Source organism: Glycine soja, chromosome 13 (genome assembly GCF_004193775.1).
Source record: "Glycine soja cultivar W05 chromosome 13, ASM419377v2, whole genome shotgun sequence".
NCBI classification, from domain to species: Eukaryota; Viridiplantae; Streptophyta; class Magnoliopsida; order Fabales; family Fabaceae; genus Glycine; species Glycine soja.
In genome coordinates this window covers 27,103,896-27,124,543 of record NC_041014.1, presented here as the reverse complement: position 1 = coordinate 27,124,543, position 20,648 = coordinate 27,103,896, and the positions used below count along the sequence as shown (strand labels likewise).

The following is a 20,648-nucleotide window of genomic DNA, read 5'->3' as shown; positions in this document are numbered from 1 at the left end:
CATATATCACAAGGTCAATGAAAGTAAAATATGTTTTCTTGTTTTATATGTAGATGATATTTTAGTTGCAGCCAATGATCGGGATTTGCTACATGAGGTGAAACAATTTATCTCTAAGAATTTTGACATGAAGGATATGGGTGATGCATCTTATGTCATCGGCATTAAGATTCATATAGATAGACCTCGAGGTATTTTAGGTCTACCACAAGAAACCTATATTAACAAAATTTTGGAGAGATTTTAGATGAAAGATTGTTCACCAAGTGTTGCTCCCATTGTGAAGGGTGATAGGTTTAATTTGAACCAATGCCCAAAGAATGACTTTGAGAGGGAACAGAAGAAAAACATTCCTTATGCTTCAGTTGTTGGAAGCCTCATGTATGCTCAAGTGTGCACAAGGCCTGACATTGCTTTTGCAATTGGAATGTTAGGAAGATATCAGAGTAATCCATGTATTGGCCACTGGAGAGCTACTAAGAAAGTGATGAGGTACCTTCAGGGGACCAAAGATTACATGTTTATGTATAGACAAACAGATAATCTAGATGTGATTGATTATTCAGACTCGGACTTTGCTGACTGTGTTGACTCTCGCAAATCAACATCTAAGTATATTTTCATGATGGCTGGTGGAGCTATTTCATGGAGGAGTGTTAAAAAGACTTTGACTACAACTTCTACCATGGAAGTTGATTTTGTCTCTTGTTTTGAGGCTACATCACATGGTGTATGACTTAAGAGTTTCATTTCTAGGCTAAAGATAGTTAGTACTATTTCAAGGCCTTTGAGAATTTTCTGCGATAATTCAACTGCTATCTTTATAGCTAAGAATAACAAAATCGAAAGTCGAAGTAAGCACATCGACATTAAGTATTTAGCCATTAGAGAAAGAGTAAAAGACAAGAAAATGGTCATTGAGCATATAAGCACTAAGTTGATGATCGTTGATCCTTTAACTAAGGGCATGTCATCGTTTAATTCAAGGATCATGTAGAAAGAATGGGACTTGGTTCCACCTTATGATTGTATACGTACAGGTTAAAATTGAAACTTTTATATTGTGATATTTTTTCATATTCAGGTGCACATTGATCTATTTGAGAAAAAATATGTTTTGGACTAAGAATAAACATTGGATTTATTCATTAAGTTTTATTACCACTTTGAGTATGTTGCTTGGGAAATTGAGCATATTGTAATACATGGATGATATTACTCGTTATAAGAGGAACTATCACTATGATTCGTATATTCATTTCTTAAGAAGATTGAGCATTGACTTATTTTAATTATTAAGTCAAAATGTTTAGACCAAGTGGGAGAATGTAATAATTTGGTTTGTACGTTTTGGAAAATGAAAAGTTCCATCAGTTTTGGAATTGAGAAGCCAAATTGAATGGCTACTAATGGGTGGTAATGACCACTAATGAGCGGTAATGACTATTAAATTCATTCTTGATGGTAGAATGCCTATGTATAGCACATGTATTCGGTCCCTGAGCTCACCTCTTCTAATTTCATCTGATACACCATATATCATCTATAGAGAGAGAGTGAGAGCTTGAAAGAACCAAAACAAGCTAGTTCTTTCATGGCAATTACTGGAGGTATAATGACATGTTTTTCATTTTATAGTTTGCAATATTGTAAGTTAAAAATTTTAATCTAACAGAAATAAGAATGTTAAAGATAAATTTGTGATGATACAACAAAATATAAAATACATAATGATTTCATATGAGAAAAGATTGATATAAATTAATGTGATTTAGATATGTACAAATAAGATCCCAAGAGACATTAGTTAGAATGATAGATGACATAGTTTTTAGATAGGGAAAAAAAAGAAAAAATGAAGACTAAAAATGATGTTGAAAAAATCATTAAAGAAGATTTAGATTTAATAATGTTTTTAAAATTTTAATTTTTAATCATATCAAATAGCGTCATATAATTCATGTATTCCGCCTTATCTAGTGAAATAATAAAATTCTAGTCGTTTTTATTATACACACTACTAAAAAAAGGCTTTTTACGACATGTAATCTATGTCGGTCGTAGAGAAACTGCTTTAGATATTGATACGGTGGCATTTTTGTAATTATTGTGAAAGAAATTGTATTTTACGACACACATTCTAAGGCGGTTTTTGAAAACCGCCTTAGAATGTTATGTTTTATAAAATTTACGCCGATTTTAGTCAAAAACCCGTCATAATTGTTAAAAAAGCAAAACACGCACTCTCGGTCCGTTTTGCTTATGAACCCTAGCCTTGCGCCCACAGCTTTATGAACCCGTTTGACACACCTGAATCCCTTACATTGCAACACCCTACCTGTTGTTCTTCCATTGAAGTGGACAAGGTGGACTTCACAACTCCAACTTCCCTACTCAACCTAACATTTCGTGAAGAAAGAGATTGAGCTCATTTCACATAAACGAGGTTAGTGAAGTCCATGGTTTCTGAAGTACATGGTCTTACTTTTGGCTTATTAGTAAACCCAAAAAATTGGAAATTGTGGGTTGATATGGTTTCTCAAATAGGAAGGGTAATGTCCCTCTTCATGAAACTCTGCTCTTTGTGCTTGTCATGTTTTCAAGTTTTCCTCTTTTTTATGCGCTGAGATCTGATATTGCAATACCTGCTTTTGCATTTGTTATTTGATATATCTGCTTCAGTTTGTGTTCCCATTTTCATGCTTTTTGGGCGGGCTTTTAGTTACCTTCCCCACTGTGTGGTCTAGTAAACCTATTGTACGAAGATAAAATAAAATGCTTAGTATTTGGTATTTAATTGAAAAAAATGGCTTTCTGAGTGCGGGAGGGGGTAAATTCTGGGTGTTGTTTACACGAAGTGATTCTGCTACTATTTTTTACTTCTGGGGGTAAACATTAAGGATATACCAATTATAGAAACAACAGAGTGATCTATTGTGTTCAAACTTAGCAACAATTTCTTTTCTATTTACAGCTCACATTTCACTGTATATTGTTTAGCGATAGCAGTGTTTTTTAAAAAAACCAATGTGCAGCATCATATCCAATGCTTAGTGAAGTACAAGTGACTTCTCAGGACAAAGCCAAATTCATGAGAATGCTAATAACAAATTAAGAGGAAGGAAATTAAATGCATATTTACCTAGTGCCAAAATGCAAGTAAATAGAGCAAATAGAACTTTCTCGATAATTTTCGTAAATAGTCCAAGTGCAGAACCGCCAATGCAAAGTTGCTTACACATTGCTACTGTTTCTATCATTCCTGAAAACCTGTTGTTTGTCATAGTGTGAGAAATGTTGTTGGTAATAGGCATTTCAAATTGAGAGGATAAGAGTGCTCTAAATATGTGTTTTGCTTGGGACTGATGCAGATAGACTTGCATTTATAGGCTGAGGGAAGCCACGTTAATTACAATTGTTAGTGCTTAGCTCTACGGAGTTTTAAAAGATTGGCTAAGATTTTGTTAAAACATAAGCACTTAGACAATGAAGGAAAGCTGGAGTTGCTGCACATGATGTCCAACGTTATGTCAAGGAATAAGATCGGGCTGCACAATGCACAAGGCAAGATAAAATGTCAAATGAAGAATTGAAGTTGCAGGATCCACGATGTCGGATACAATGTCCTGACATCCTGCCCGAAAATACTGGAGTTGCTGCACAATGCATAAGTCAAGATAAAATGTCAAATGAAGCATTGAAGCTGCAGGATCCACGATGTCGGATACGATGTCCTGACATCTTGCCCGAAAATACTGGACACATAAATCTGTTATATCTTTAACAGATTATTGTGCAGTTAGCAAGAGATTAGATGATCTATCTTTAGGAACGAATTAAAAGATAATTAAAGTTCGAATTTCAAAGTAGAAGAGTTCGTTCAGGGATTAAAGATTAAAGATAAAAACTAAAAGATCAAACTGTATCTTTTAGATCTTTAAGTGCAGATTTTCAGGAAAATGATAGATCTCATCCAGCACAAGCAGTTGCAGCCCAGAAACGCACATTGCTATATAATCATGGAGGCTGCACGAGTTCTGTACCAAGTCCGGGATTGAAAAGTTATTTTGTGAGTTTTGGGACTTGAGTGTTTTGTGAGCCACCTTGATGGTACCCTAACATCAAGTGTTGGACCTAAGTGTGTAGAGTTGATCTCTAGTGTGTAGAGTTGATCTCTAGTGTGTAGAGTTGATCTCTAGTGTGTAGAGTTGATCTCTTTTGTTCAGAGTTGATCTCTGGTGTGTCTCTGATTTAATTGTAAACACGGGAGAGTGTTTGAGAGGGAGTGAGCGGGGTTTCTCATATCTAAGAGTGGCTCTTAGGTAGAGGTCGCACGGGTAGTGGTTAGGTGAGAAGGTTGTAAACAGTGGCTGTTAGACCTTGAACTAACACTATTTTAGTGGATTTCCTCCCTGGCTTGGTAGCCCCCAGATGTAGGTGAGGTTGCACCGAACTGGGTTAACAATTCTCTTGTGTTATTTACTTGTTTAATCTGTTCATACAGTCAAACACAATCTGCATGTTCTGAAGCGTGATGTCGTGACATCCTGTACGACATCTGTCCCCAGTATCAGAATTTCAATTGGTATCAGAGCGGGCACTCGAAATCACTGAGTGAGACCTAGGGAGATAAATTCTGATGAACATGGAGAAAGAAGGAGGACCAGTGAACAGACCACCAATTCTTGATGGAACCAACTATGAATACTGGAAAGCAAGAATGGTGGCCTTCCTCAAATCACTGGATAGCAGAACCTGGAAAGCTGTCATCAAAGGCTGGGAACATCCCAAGATGCTGGACACAGAAGGAAAGCCCTCTAATGAATTGAAGCCAGAAGAAGACTGGACTAAAGAAGAAGACGAATTGGCACTTGGAAACTCCAAAGCTTTGAATGCTCTATTCAATGGAGTTGACAAGAATATCTTCAGACTGATCAACACATGCACAGTGGCCAAAGATGCATGGGAGATCCTGAAAACCACTCATGAAGGAACCTCCAAAGTGAAGATGTCCAGATTGCAACTCTTGGCTACAAAATTCGAAAATCTGAAGATGAAGGAGGAAGAATGTATTCATGACTTCCACATGAACATTCTTGAAATTGCCAATGCTTGCACTGCCTTGGGAGAGAGAATGACAGATGAAAAGCTGGTGAGAAAGATCCTCAGATCCTTGCCTAAGAGATTTGACATGAAAGTCACTGCAATAGAGGAGGCCCAAGACATTTGCAACATGAGAGTAGATGAACTCATTGGTTCCCTTCAAACCTTTGAGCTAGGACTCTCGGATAGGGCTGAAAAGAAGAGCAAGAACTTGGCGTTCGTGTCCAATGATGAAGGAGAAGAAGATGAGTATGACCTGGATACTGATGAATGTCTGACTAAGGCAGTTGTGCTCCTTGGAAAGCAGTTCAACAAAGTGCTGAACAGAATGGACAGGAGGCAGAAACCACATGTCCAGAACATCCCTTTCGACATCAGGAAAGGTAGCAAATACCAGAAAAGGTCAGATGAAAAGCCCAGTCACAGCAAAGGAATTCAATGCCATGGGTGTGAAGGCTATGGACACATCATAGTTGAATGTCCCACTCATCTCAAGAAGCAGAGGAAAGGACTTTCTGTATGTCGGTCTGATGATACAGAGAGTGAACAAGAAAGTGATTCTGACAGAGATGTAAATGCACTCACTGGGAGATTTGAATCTGCTGAAGATTCAAGTGATACAGATAGTGAAATCACTTTTGATGAGCTTGCTATATCCTATAGAAAACTATGCATCAAAAGTGAGAAGATCCTTCAGCAAGAAGCACAACTGAAGAAGGTCATTGCAGATCTGGAGGCTGAGAAGGAGGCACATGAAGAGGAGATCTCTGAGCTTAAAGGAGAAGTTGGTTTTCTGAACTCCGAACTGGAAAACATGACAAAATCAATAAAGATGCTGAATAAAGGCTCAGATATGCTTGATGAAGTGCTACAGCTTGGGAAGAATGTTGGAAACCAGAGAGGACTTGGGTTTAAATCTGCTGGCAGAATAACCAAGACAGAATTTGTTCCTGCCAAAAACAACACTGGAGCCACGATGTCACAACATCGGTCTCGACATCATGGAACGCAGCAGAAAAAGAGTAAAAGAAGTAAAAGAAAGAAGTGGAGGTGTCACTACTGTGGCAAGTATGGTCACATAAAGCCCTTTTGCTATCATCTACATGGCCATCCACATCATGGAACTCAAAGTAGCAACAGCAGAAAGAAGATGATGTGGGTTCCAAAACACAAGATTGTCAGTCTTGTTGTTCATACTTCACTTAGAGCATCAGCTAAGGAAGATTGGTACCTAGATAGCGGCTGTTCCAGACACATGACAGGAGTTAAAGAATTCCTGGTGAACATTGAGCCCTGCTCCACCAGCTATGTGACATTTGGAGATGGCTCTAAAGGAAAGATCATTGGAATGGGAAAGCTAGTTCATGATGGACTTCCTAGTCTGAACAAAGTACTGCTGGTGAAGGGACTGACTGCAAACCTGATCAGCATCAGTCAGTTGTGTGATGAAGGATTCAATGTAAACTTCACAAAGTCAGAATGCTTGGTGACAAATGAGAAGAGTGAAGTTCTAATGAAGGGCAGCAGATCAAAGGACAACTGTTACCTATGGACACCTCAAGAAACCAGTTACTCCTCCACATGTCTATCCTCCAAAGAAGATGAAGTCAGAATATGGCATCAAAGATTTGGACATCTGCACTTAAGAGGCATGAAGAAAATCATTGACAAAGGTGCTGTTAGAGGCATTCCCAATCTGAAAATAGAAGAAGGCAGAATCTGTGGTGAATGTCAGATTGGAAAGCAAGTCAAGATGTCCCACCAGAAGCTTCAACATCAGACCACTTCCAGGGTGCTGGAACTACTTCACATGGACTTGATGGGGCCTATGCAAGTTGAAAGCCTTGGAGGAAAGAGGTATGCCTATGTTGTTGTGGATGATTTCTCCAGATTTACCTGGGTCAACTTTATCAGAGAGAAATCAGACACCTTTGAAGTATTCAAGGAGTTGAGTCTAAGACTTCAAAGAGAAAAGGACTGTGTCATCAAGAGAATCAGGAGTGACCATGGCAGAGAGTTTGAAAACAGCAGGTTCACTGAATTCTGCACATCTGAAGGCATCGCTCATGAGTTCTCTGCAGCCATTACACCACAACAAAATGGCATAGTTGAAAGGAAAAACAGGACTTTGCAAGAAGCTGCTAGGGTCATGCTCCATGCCAAAGAACTTCCCTATAATCTCTGGGCTGAAGCCATGAACACAGCATGCTACATCCACAACAGAGTCACACTTAGAAGAGGGACTCCAACCACACTGTATGAAATCTGGAAAGGGAGGAAGCCAACTGTTAAGCACTTCCACATCTTTGGAAGTCCATGTTACATTTTGGCAGATAGAGAGCAAAGGAGAAAGATGGATCCCAAGAGTGATGCAGGAATATTCCTGGGATACTCTACAAACAGCAGAGCATATAGAGTATTCAATTCCAGAACCAGAACTGTGATGGAATCCATCAATGTGGTTGTTGATGATCTAACTCCAGCAAGAAAGAAGGATGTCGAAGAAGATGTCAGAACATCGGGAGACAATGTAGCAGATACAGCTAAAAGTGCAGAAAATGCAGAAAACTCTGATTCTGCTACAGATGAATCATACATCAACCAACCTGACAAGAGACCCTCCATTAGAATCCAGAAGATGCACCCCAAGGAGCTGATTATAGGAGATCCAAACAGAGGAGTCACTACAAGATCAAGGGAGATTGAGATTGTCTCCAACTCATGTTTTGTCTCCAAAATTGAGCCCAAGAATGTGAAAGAGGCACTGACTGATGAGTTCTGGATCAATGCTATGCAAGAAGAATTGGAGCAATTTAAAAGGAATGAAGTCTGGGAGCTAGTTCCGAGACCCGAGGGAACTAATGTGATTGGCACCAAATGGATCTTCAAGAACAAAACCAATGAAGAAGGTGTTATAACCAGAAACAAGGCCAGACTTGTTGCTCAAGGCTACACTCAGATTGAAGGTGTAGACTTTGATGAAACTTTCGCTCCTGTTGCTAGACTTGAATCCATCAGATTGTTACTTGGTGTAGCTTGCATCCTCAAATTCAAGCTGTACCAGATGGATGTGAAAAGCGCGTTTCTGAATGGATACCTGAATGAAGAAGCCTATGTGGAGCAGCCAAAGGGATTTGTAGATCCAACTCATCCAGATCATGTATACAGGCTCAAGAAGGCTCTCTATGGATTGAAGCAAGCTCCAAGAGCTTGGTATGAAAGGCTAACAGAGTTCCTTACTCAGCAAGGGTATAGGAAGGGAGGAATTGACAAGACTCTCTTTGTCAAGCAAGATGCTGATAACCTGATGATAGCACAGATATATGTTGATGACATTGTGTTTGGAGGGATGTCGAATGAGATGCTTCGACATTTTGTTCAACAGATGCAATCTGAATTTGAGATGAGTCTTGTTGGAGAGCTGACTTATTTTCTGGGACTTCAAGTGAAGCAGATGGAAGACTCCATATTCCTCTCACAAAGCAAGTATGCAAAGAACATTGTCAAGAAGTTTGGGATGGAGAATGCCAGCCATAAAAGAACACCTGTACCTACTCACTTGAAGCTGTCAAAAGATGAAGCTGGCACCAGTATTGATCAAAGTCTGTACAAAAGCATGATTGGGAGCTTACTATATTTAACAGCTAGCAGACCTGACCTCACCTATGCAGTAGGTGTTTGTGCAAGATATCAAGCCAATCCCAAGATAAGTCACTTGAATCAAGTAAAGAGAATTCTGAAATATGTAAATGGCACCAGTGACTATGGGATTATGTACTGTCATTGTTCAGATTCAATGCTGGTTGGGTATTGTGATGCTGATTGGGCTGGAAGTGCAGATGACAGAAAAAGCACTTCAGGTGGATGCTTCTATCTGGGCAATAATCTTATTTCATGGTTCAGCAAGAAGCAGAACTGTGTGTCCCTATCTACTGCAGAAGCCGAGTATATTGCAGCAGGAAGCAGCTGTTCACAACTAGTTTGGATGAAGCAGATGCTCAAGGAGTACAATGTCGAACAAGATGTCATGACATTATACTGTGACAACTTGAGTGCTATTAATATTTCTAAAAATCCTGTGCAACACAGCAGAACCAAGCACATTGACATTAGACATCACTATATCAGAGAGCTTGTTGATGATAAAGTTATCACACTGGAGCATGTTGACACTGAGGAACAAATAGCAGATATTTTCACAAAGGCATTGGATGCAAAACAGTTTGAAAAACTGAGGGGCAAGCTGGGCATTTGCCTGCTAGAGGAATTATAGCAACTACTGCTATCTGAACGTGCTCAAACATCTCACTTAACATTAATAGCACGTTCACTACTGAGGCAAAACAAATTCGACCGTTGCTTCACACGTCCCTCTACATTCCTCATTCAAACTTATATTTTCGTGGTAATCTCGTTTTCAGCATTCCCCAACAGCTCTCAGAGATTTACGAAATCATTCCAAACGCTCTGCTTCTCCATGGCTACCTCACCAAAAGAAACTTCAGCTCCTGGTTCACCCTCTGCACCATCAAACCAGGAACGACCTGAATTCAATATCCAGCCCATACAGATGATTCCTGGTCAAGCCCCTGTTCCTGAAAAATTGGTTCCCAAACGACAACAGGGAGTGAAGATTTCTGAAAACCCTAGCATTGCAACAACTCCTAGGGTAGTAGAAGACCCGGAGATGGATAAGAAGATCCGCAGTATTGTGAGTAGCATTTTGAAAGACGCCTCTGTTCCTGATGCTGATAAAGATGTTCCAACATCTTCCACCCCAGATGTTGCTGTTCCTGATGCTGAGAAAGATGTTCCAACATCTTCCACCCCAAATACTGAAGTCCTCTCTTCACCCAGCAAAGAGGAATCAACAGAGGAAGAGGATCAAGCCACAGAGGAGACCCCTGCACCACGGGCACCAGAACCTGCTCCAGGTGACCTCATTGACCTTGAAGAAGTAGAATCTGATGAGGAACCCATTGCCAACAGGTTGGCACCTGGCATTGCAGAAAGGTTACAAAGCCGAAAGGGAAAAACCCCCATCAAGAGGTCTGGACGAATCAAAACTATGGCCCAGAAGAAGAGCACTCCAATCACTCCTACCACATTCAGAAGGAGCAAGGTTGCAATCCCCTCCAAGAAGAGGAAAGAAATTTCCTCATCCGATTCTGATGATGATGTCGAACTAGATGTCTCGACATCTAAGAGGGCCAAGAAATCTGGGAGAAAGGTGCCTGGAAATGTTCCTGATGCACCATTGGACAACATCTCTTTCCACTCCATTGGCAATGTTGAAAAGTGGAAATATGTGTATCAACGCAGACTTGCGGTTGAAAGAGAACTGGGAAGAGATGCCTTGGATTGCAAGGAGACCATGGACCTCATTAAGGCTGCTGGACTACTGAAGACAGTCACCAAATTGGGAGACTGTTATGAAGGCCTAGTCAGGGAATTCATTGTCAACATTCCCTCTGACATAACAAACAGAAAGAGTGATGAGTATCAAAAAGTATTTGTCAGAGGAAAGTGTGTTAGATTCTCCCCTGCTGTGATCAACAAATATCTGGGCAGACCTACTGATGGAGTGATAGATATTGCTGTTTCTGAGCATCAAATTGCCAAGGAAATCACTGCCAAACAAGTCCAGCATTGGCCAAAGAAAGGGAAGCTTTCTGCAGGGAAGCTGAGTGTGAAGTATGCAATTCTGCATAGGATTGGCGCTGCAAACTGGGTACCCACCAATCATACTTCCACTGTTGCCACAGGTTTGGGTAAATTTCTGTATGCTGTTGGAACCAAGTCCAAATTTAATTTTGGAAACTATATTTTTGATCAAACTGTTAAGCATTCAGAATCATATGCTGTCAAATTACCCATTGCCTTCCCAACTGTATTGTGTGGCATTATGTTGAGTCAACATCCCAATATTTTAAACTACACTGACTCTGTGATGAAGAGAGAATCTCCTCTATCCCTGCATTACAAATTGTTTGAAGGGACACATGTCCCAGACATTGTCTCGACATCAGGGAAAGCTGCTTCAGGTGCTGTGTCCAAGGATGCCTTGATTGCTGAACTCAAGGACACATGCAAGGTGCTGGAAGCAACCATCAAAGCCAACACAGAGAAGAAGATGGAGCTGGAACGGCTGATCAAAAGGCTCTCAGAAAGTGGCATTGATGATGGTGAAGCAGCTGAGGAAGAGGAAGAAGCAGCCGAGGAAGAAGAAGAAGCTGCTGAGGAAGAGGAAGATGCAGCAGAGGATACAGATCCAGATGATGATGATGATTCTGAAGCCACCCCATGACCATCAGACCTCTATTTTTGCTTTTTACTTTTACTAGCTAAAGGGGCATGTCCCTTGAACAATTACTAGTTATTGGTCTGTAATATTTGCACCTTAAGTTCATGCATTCTACTTTTGTCAAATTCTGTCTAAAAAGGGGGAGTAATAGTATTATGCTTGCTATTATGCATGCTTTTGAGCAGTAGGATACTATGTATGCAATAGTCGTATTATGCATGATTGATACGATGTATGGCAGTAGGAAACGATGTATGCATGATTCATGATTTTGAGGGGAAGTAGTATGTATATGGTTTTTGAGGGGGAGACTGCTGCTGCTGATGATGACTGGTGTAAGCTACTAGTAGCTGATAGAAGATGCTGCAGTAAGAGCATGAAGACAGGGGGAGCAGAAAGCTGATGTCACATGAGATGTCTTGACATCCTGGAAAAGACTAGTAGCTGATAGAAGATGCTGCAGCAGGAGCATGGAGACAGGGGGAGCAGATAGCTGATGTCACGTGAGATGTCTTGACATCCTGGAAACGACTTGCAACTTGAAGAATTTCCGCTGTGCTTGATTACTCTGATAATGAAAGTTGCTGATCCCACTTGCATAACTGCTCGTACCTGCTCAGGGAGTGTCTAAGTATGTTTTAGACAAAATTTGCCAAAGGGGGAGATTGTTAGTGCTTAGCTCTACGGAGTTTTAAAAGATTGGCTAAGATTTTGTTAAAACATAAGCACTTAGACAATGAAGGAAAGCTGGAGTTGCTGCACATGATGTCCAACGTTATGTCAAGGAATAAGATTGGGCTGCACAATGCACAAGGCAAGATAAAATGTCAAATGAAGAATTGAAGTTGCAGGATCCACGATGTCGGATACAATGTCCTGACATCCTGCCCGAAAATACTGGAGTTGCTGCACAATGCATAAGTCAAGATAAAATGTCAAATGAAGCATTGAAGCTGCAGGATCCACGATGTCGGATACGATGTCCTGACATCTTGCCCGAAAATACTGGACACATAAATCTGTTATATCTTTAACAAATTATTGTGCAGTTAGCAAGAGATTAGATGATCTATCTTTAGGAACGAATTAAAAGATAATTAAAGTTCGAATTTCAAAGTAGAAGAGTTCGTTCAGGGATTAAAGATTAAAGATAAAAACTAAAAGATCAAACTGTATCTTTTAGATCTTTAAGTGCAGATTTTCAGGAAAATGATAGATCTCATCCAGCACAAGCAGTTGCAGCCCAGAAACGCACATTGCTATATAATCATGGAGGCTGCACGAGTTCTGTACCAAGTCCGGGATTGAAAAGTTATTTTGTGAGTTTTGGGACTTGAGTGTTTTGTGAGCCACCTTGATGGTACCCTAACATCAAGTGTTGGACCTAAGTGTGTAGAGTTGATCTCTAGTGTGTAGAGTTGATCTCTAGTGTGTAGAGTTGATCTCTAGTGTGTAAAGTTGATCTCTGGTGTGTCTCTGATTTAATTGTAAACACGGGAGAGTGTTTGAGAGGGAGTGAGCGGGGTTTCTCATATCTAAGAGTGGCTCTTAGGTAGAGGTCGCACGGGTAGTGGTTAGGTGAGAAGGTTGTAAACAGTGGCTGTTAGACCTTGAACTAACACTATTTTAGTGGATTTCCTCCCTGGCTTGGTAGCCCCCAGATGTAGGTGAGGTTGCACCGAACTGGGTTAACAATTCTCTTGTGTTATTTACTTGTTTAATCTGTTCATACAGTCAAACACAATCTGCATGTTCTGAAGCGTGATGTCGTGACATCCTGTACGACATCTGTCCCCAGTATCAGAATTTCAACAATCATGGACCAGATATATTAGTATTTAATTTAAGAGTCTTAACAAGTTAGATTCCCCTACACTACTTTCTTTTTATATGACAGAATAGTTTAAAATATGCATTTACACACATTATTTTTTTTTTATGCCAAACAAGTCAAATGTAAAAGTGAGATGAGGATTTTGACATGTAAATATCGTTTTTGAGAATTTAAGTAACATAGGAGTATTGATGAATCATGAATGGTTGATCACGTGTAAGCCTCTTGCGATGCATAGATAGAGAGCAAATACTCGTGGCTAATTAATAAAAGAATCTTACTGCTGAGAGAAAGCACAGGAATTTTGAAAGATAAAAAAACTAGTAGTATTTTACTAACTCCAGAATCTCATATATTCTAGTAGCATTTTGAGTTTGCCTAATTATAATAGGCAAAATAATTAGGCTTACAGGGATATTTTGCATCACACCAATTCACCAAAGAATGTTGTGAGAACAAAGTAGCACACGCAAAGGAAAATAGCTAGTTTAATTACCACCTAATTTTCTTGAAAAAATGCTTAGTATTTGGTATTTAGTTGGAAAAAAATGGCTTTCTGAGTGGGGGTGGGGGTAAATTCTGGGTGCTGTTTACATGAAGTGATTTTTCTACTATTTTTTACTTCTGGGGGTAAACATTAAGGATATACCAATTATAGAAACAACAGAGTGATCTATTGTGTTCAAACTTAGCAACATTTTCCCTTCTATTTACAGCTCACAGTTCACTTCACTTAATTTAGTTAAAATGTTTGACTTTGTTTAAGGTTTTTTTTTTACTTATAAGTGAAGTGAACTGTGAACTCTATCTTTTTCCATTTGGAATTCTCTGCTCATGATTTTCAACACAGAAGGCCTACCTTCCTCTTTGTTATGAGCATTTTTTCTTACTAATGATCATCATTTTTCTGACCACTCCGTGGTGTTGTCCTGTTTTCCACTGGCTTAAAATTTTGATTTCATTTTTCATTTACTAAAGGGTGCTTCTAATTTTGTGTCATGCCATGCCCTTGTTAATCTTTTTGCATAGTCCATGGCATTAGGAATCAAGTTAAAATTGTACCAACAAAAATAAAATGTAATTTGGAAAAACTATGACGGCAAAAATTAAGAAAATGGAACTAGCTGTATGTGTTTTGAAAGTTAAAACAATTTAGTATACTTTTAATTTCTAATCCATAATTTGTGACACATACTTGAACAGAAAAGTAATTTTCAACATATAAACTTGAAACTTTAATAAAACACTTTAATCTTTTATCTAGCTATTTTTTAGTTGCTACTCTTTAAATAGTTTCTTGATAATGCTTAATATTAGGTCCTATGTAGATAATGTCATTTGTTTCCTTTGCTAATATATAGTTGTATGTTACTTGAGAACTGAAACTTGTTGTGCACCAGAATAATTACAGATAGTTAATTTGAAATTTTGAAGACATGTTATAAGGAAATTTGTCATACTTAAACCAGTATATACTACTTATAACCTTTGGATACTTGTCTACCCAATAGGAAAATTTGTCAAGAGTAATATTAGTTTTCCTTTAGCCAAGTAATATTAGTTTCCTGGCAAGAGTTTTAGGACTCATGAACCAACTCCCGCAAGTCCATAACTAATTTTTGGTATAGCTTCTAAACAAATAAATACAAACAAGTGAAGATAATTGGCAGAAGAATTTAAAGAAAGAAGCTGTACCCATAAAAAATGACAAAACCTAAAATTATACACATCCTGGATAAATAAAGATATAACTTTTTCACCAATGAAAACAATCTACAATGCTATACATATCACTTGTAGGTACTTTCTATCTAACTTTCCCACGCTCTTGTAATCTTGTTGGATATCAAGTATCTCAAAAATTGAAAGTAATAGGGCGATTGAATTTGTAAAACCTCTATTTTTTAAAAGAATAAAATTGTTAAAAATAAAGATATAGCCTTAGTTTCGGTCAATTGGATATCAACCCGGTACCCTTGTGAGTATACTCTGCTAATTAGGTCTCGCGTTAGAAAATTAATTGTCACCTTTCACCTTTTCTTTCTCTATAGGGATGGGCCTTAAGTATTTGAATCATTTTGTAAATAATTTGGAAATTAAGAGACCCACTTTAAAGTTTGTAGTCTCTATGTTTTGTATTATAGGAGTTACGAAGGTTGTCTTCTACTTAACTATAGATTTCTTTACTTTTTTCCTCCAATTTTCTTTTAAAGTCCTCATTCTACTCTGTAACAGCAAAGAACTTAAGATGAGTCATGAGTCACTAGTATCCACTCTCTCATGGGTATCCTTGTCATGTATTATATACTTTTTATCTACGATGAAGTTGGCACTACATGAAAGTGGTGGTAAGAAGATGTTTATTAATGAAAAACTATGATCAAGTGTTGAAAATGTGAGAAATTGAATGTGATTTGCATGGAGTAAACTCTATTTTTTTTCCTTAAAATTGTAAGCGTTTTTTAACTTTAAAAAATAGTATTTTAGTCCCTACTTTGCAAAATATGATTTAGTTTAGTCTATTTTAGTGTAAAATGACAATAAAAATATAGTTTAGTCCCTACCATCTTTGACACTGCAGGCCTAGCTAGCCTCTTCTCCTTCCAATCAACCCCACGACGTTGAGGAACTTCCCAGCTCGAACTTCCAAGTTCGTGAACAAATTAGTTTGCATTAAGGAGTGGTAGTTTGTCAACAAGGACATTGGAGTCACTGCAAAGAAACCAAGTTAGTGAAAAAATTACCTTCTTTTAGTCAAGATAAGGTTGTCGTAGTGTTCAACAGACGTCGCGGGTTTGACATAACTTAACCTTGTTTTGTTGTTGTTGTTGTTCGGTAATGGTGGTTGCAGGGAAGATATTCGAACAACAGCTGATACCTACTTCACTGGGCTGCAAACGGGTCAATGTGTATTTGTTGATTTTATCTGGTTAATGCATGTTCATTTATAGTTTTTAATTAGGGTGATGTTGTTTAAGTAAATTCAGTTGAATGGATTGAAGATTATTTATGTTGATGTTAACAATTGTTTTATTTTGTGTGTTTAGGGAAATTTGTGTTTGCCTGCATTTTTGTGTTTATAGTGTATGTAATTTTAATTTTAGGTGTACTAGATATAGTATTGTAGGTTTTGGATTATATATGAATGAATGCAAGGTATCTGGGTTGGGTTATGGTTACTCCAGAAAGAGAACAATAACCATCAGATGCAGAATTTGTTAACACTCTAATACCAGAAACTTTAATTACCAGACATGGTTTGACAGTGACATCATTTTCTCTGCTGCAAAGGATAACAAACCAGGACAACTGGCTTAGCATAATTTCATTATAAGAAGGAATTAGTTCTCTTGCACATTCTAGAACTGAAACGTCCACTAAAACACAAGTTTCAGACCAAAAATAATTAACTTGTATTCTTCAATGATGGAGATATATCTGTTCTTCAACATGCTAACCAGTACAACTATGGTCTTTCTCAGTCCTAGATGGCCCAGGTGACAAAGGCCCAACCTCATCTGTGGTACCCACCCTGTCCTCTAACACCGTTTGGGAACAACAAAGAATCTAAGTAAAAGTCTAAAGTCAGGAATTATTAGACAAACATAGGTAGTATAAATACAAGCATAGTACAAAAATCCACAAACCTGATCCCACAAATTTGTAATTACTAGAATGATGAGTTCCCCAGTTAAATAACAACAACAAAATCAAAAATATAAATTAAAAAACTACGGAAAAAAATATAAAATGAACTTACCTGCTCATCACTGTAGGACTTCGTCTGTATTACCATACTTAAAGAATCAATGACTTTATTTTGATTTGTCTCTCTAAGTATAGGATGTCAAGAAAAGTTTACTCCAATCTTGTAAAAGTGATTTAGATAAATTAATGTAAAACTTTTTTGTCATAGAATCATCGAATTTAATGATGTATATAACTTAATTTCTACATTACAGTCCCATGGTGTGACTTATGCGTGGCTATAGGTGGAGGGTTGCTTTGTCTTCACATTCGACATTTTCTTTTTCTACTATTTTTGTAGTAATCATATGGTAATTAAAATAAAAATTCTCTAACATTAAAAGAGAAAACATAACACATTGTATCAAATGTTGAGGGTTGTGTCTCCTAGCCCAACTCCACCCCTGTAGAGTTCTATATCTGTGACTCCATAGTCAGTTTCTATTTTCAGGCCACCATACCCTACTAATTTTTTTCCATATGGCCACTATTATCCTCCAATTCATGTGTCTCCAATGCACCAATTTTTAAACCACAATGGTTTCCTCAACAATCATCAGCTGGCAACATGTATCTACCAGCAGCTGTTGGGATCAAATTCCCTATCCCTCAATTAAAGGCTACAACAAACACAATAAAGACAGCTCATATTGGAATTCCTTCTAAATCATTTATCACTCCACCTGTAGGATATGCACCATTAATTGTTATCTTTTAAGTCCTTTGTTCTGGTCATATTTGAGACCATGTTGATTTGAGTAATGGAGTATCAAATGTTCAACATAGTAAATTGGTTTTTGATTTCAATACTTACAAATTAAGTTGGTAATATATTCAATATCTGTAAAATATACTCACAATCAATATACACTCATTTAGTGACTAGGAAGATTTATAAGATTAGGAAGATTGGAAATTATTCTAATTAAATGAAAGCGCTTCTAAGGTACTTTCATGCAATTTGACCATTAGCACCATGTGTAGAAAGCATACAAACTTCAACTCCTGAAATTTATAATTGTAGAAAACCACTACTTTAGAATATATTATTCATTGACAGCCTTTATTAAGAATTCATACAACTTATGAATATCATTAGAAAGACACAAAGTTCAGTTCAGATGTGTCCCCTTAAGCCAAAGATGGAAAAGCCAAAAATGACAATTGAAAATCAAACCATCTAATTTAATCTAACGTCAAGTGGAATCAAGAAAGGGGTTTGGTTTCTTGAGTGAGCATGATGATTTGAAAGCCTCAATCTATGAATGACATTTGAGTTGTTCTCCGTTGTTCTCTTCCATACACTTTTTTAAAGCCTGCTGATTTTTGTTTGGTTAGTACTGTTCTTTATTATGCAGATTGACTATGTCTATAATAACTAACAAGAAATGACAAAGACATGGTAAATATCCAGCATCATTAGCTAACACAAACAAGTCAACACCAAGTCATGTTATTTGCAGTTTCATCTTACTAATGAACATTGCTCACACTTGAAAACTATAACCACATAAAATGTGAGACAAAAAATTACTGACCAAATCCTATGATTAGATCAACAACACAACTACTTGAAACTACCAACCATAGTCATCCTTTGTTTGACTTTAGACATGGTATGGCAAGATTGAGCAATAAGAAACCAGTACCAGTGAATTCAAAATGGAATTCAACCATGGTTTGATACATTTCTATCTACACATTTTAAGCACCCCGGCCAAGCGTCGAACCAATCTCTAGAGATAAGGAATATATCAATCCAACTCTCGTATTACAATTATAACCCAGAGTTGTAACCTTCTTCATTAATCCATACAACATTTAAAAATATTCAACATTCCTTGGGTTACACAAATCTCCTGCCATAAAAGTATGCACCCCTGTATATGGTTCAGCACTTGCATTATCATAAATGTTTTTTTCCAATTGAGTTAACAATGTATGATTTTATTTATATTTTCATCAGCTACTGATAAACGATGTATAATTTGTTGTGCTTCACAGCTATCTACACATTGTTGTGGTTTCTGTGGCTGCAATTTACAAGTTCTGTATTGGACAATTCACACTTTGTTGGTTAACCCACGAGAAAACTGATAGTATTTGAAGCTTCCATTACCGCAACCATCTATCTAGGTATGTAAGTTAATAGGAATTTTATTTGGATTGTAAGTTTGTTTTTCCATAAATTACTATTATTGTTCATAAAAAATATGTGCATTGTAAGTGAACCCTAGTTTCCCGTTTGAGATTCCATACCATGATTAATATGGATAGTTTGGATTAATTGTGGTATGGATTCTTGAATTGTCCGTTAGGAGAGTTTGGGAACTCCTTTTTTTTTTTTTACTTCATTCATAGTTATAGGTTAAGTATGTTGTGGTATATTTGATTTGATTTTGATTTATTGCTTTTTTCTCCGGGTGCATACTTGATTGTGGTCAATTTAGGTGACCGCTTTCATTTTGTGTATTTAGAAACCAATGCGAAATGCTGCCAAAATTTCATCAAATTTAGCATAACATACTTAACTTGTACATATGAATGAAGCAAAAAAAGTTTGTTCCTAAATGGGATAGGACCTGACATTCATATAAAAAAAAGTGAGACTGTCATGCATATGCCATAACAGATGCCCTCTTGTAGAACAAAAAACATGAATAGAAGTTGGATTCAAGCACCACGCATAAGCGACGAGTATGAAAAGGGGGTTGAAGATTTCTTGAAGTTTGCAAAACAACATGCACCAGCTGTGGGTGGAAAGTATTTCTGCCCGTGCGTAAACTGTGTGAATGGAAGGCGTCAGGAATTATTTGTCATTAGATCACATCTAATTTGTGACGACTTCATTCGGAGTTATACAAATTGGATATGGCATGGTGAATTGCCAGAGGTCTCAACACCCACCGACAATGAGGCGGTACATGTAGAAATTGGATATCGAATGGAAGACATGATATGTGATCTTGGGCAAGAGGGATTTTTGCAAGCTCATGCACTATATTATGAAGATTTGGAAACAGATTCCAAGTTACCGGTTTACTTGGGGTGCACAACCTTCACTCGGTTATCTACAGTGCTAGCTTTGGTCAACTTGAAGGCTAGATTTGGGTGGAGTGACAAAAGCCTGACTGAGTTGCTTGTCTTATTGAAGAATATGCTTCCCAATGATAACAAGTTACCAAATAGTCACTATGAGACTAAGAATATATTATGTCCTGTGGGTATGGAGTATAAGAAGATTCATATTTGCCGTAATGATTGTGTGTTGTACATAAAAGAGTTTGCTGAATTGCGGAATTACCCAACATGTGGGGTATCACGATACTAACAAAACGACAGGGAATACACTAATGATGCAGCCACAACCAACTCTCGTCCAGCAAAGGTTTGTTGGTACCTTCCAATTATACCAAGGTTTAAGCGATTGTTTGCTACTGTACACGATGCTTCTAACCTTAAATGGCATGCAGTTGACAGAATAAATGATGGGTTTCTCCGACATTCGGCTGATTCTCCACAGTGGAAGACAATTGATCACTTGTATCCTGAATTTGGAGCTGAACCAAGAAACCTTTGACTTGGTCTTGCTTCGGATGGCATGAATCCATTTGGTAACTTGTCCACTAATCACAGTTCATGGCCTGTGTTGCTAATGAT

General features: G+C 37.8%; 1 long non-coding RNA gene across 1 annotated transcript; it reads left to right on the top strand.

Moving 5' to 3' along the window:
* The first annotated feature begins 2,231 nt into the window (after positions 1 to 2,231).
* On the top strand, positions 2,232 to 19,119 carry LOC114381816. Its single transcript, XR_003660080.1, has 4 exons — positions 2,232 to 2,446; positions 15,823 to 15,968; positions 16,093 to 16,142; positions 18,993 to 19,119. It is a non-coding gene; the product is annotated as an uncharacterized LOC114381816 (long non-coding RNA).
* Positions 19,120 to 20,648: the final 1,529 nt, after the last annotated feature.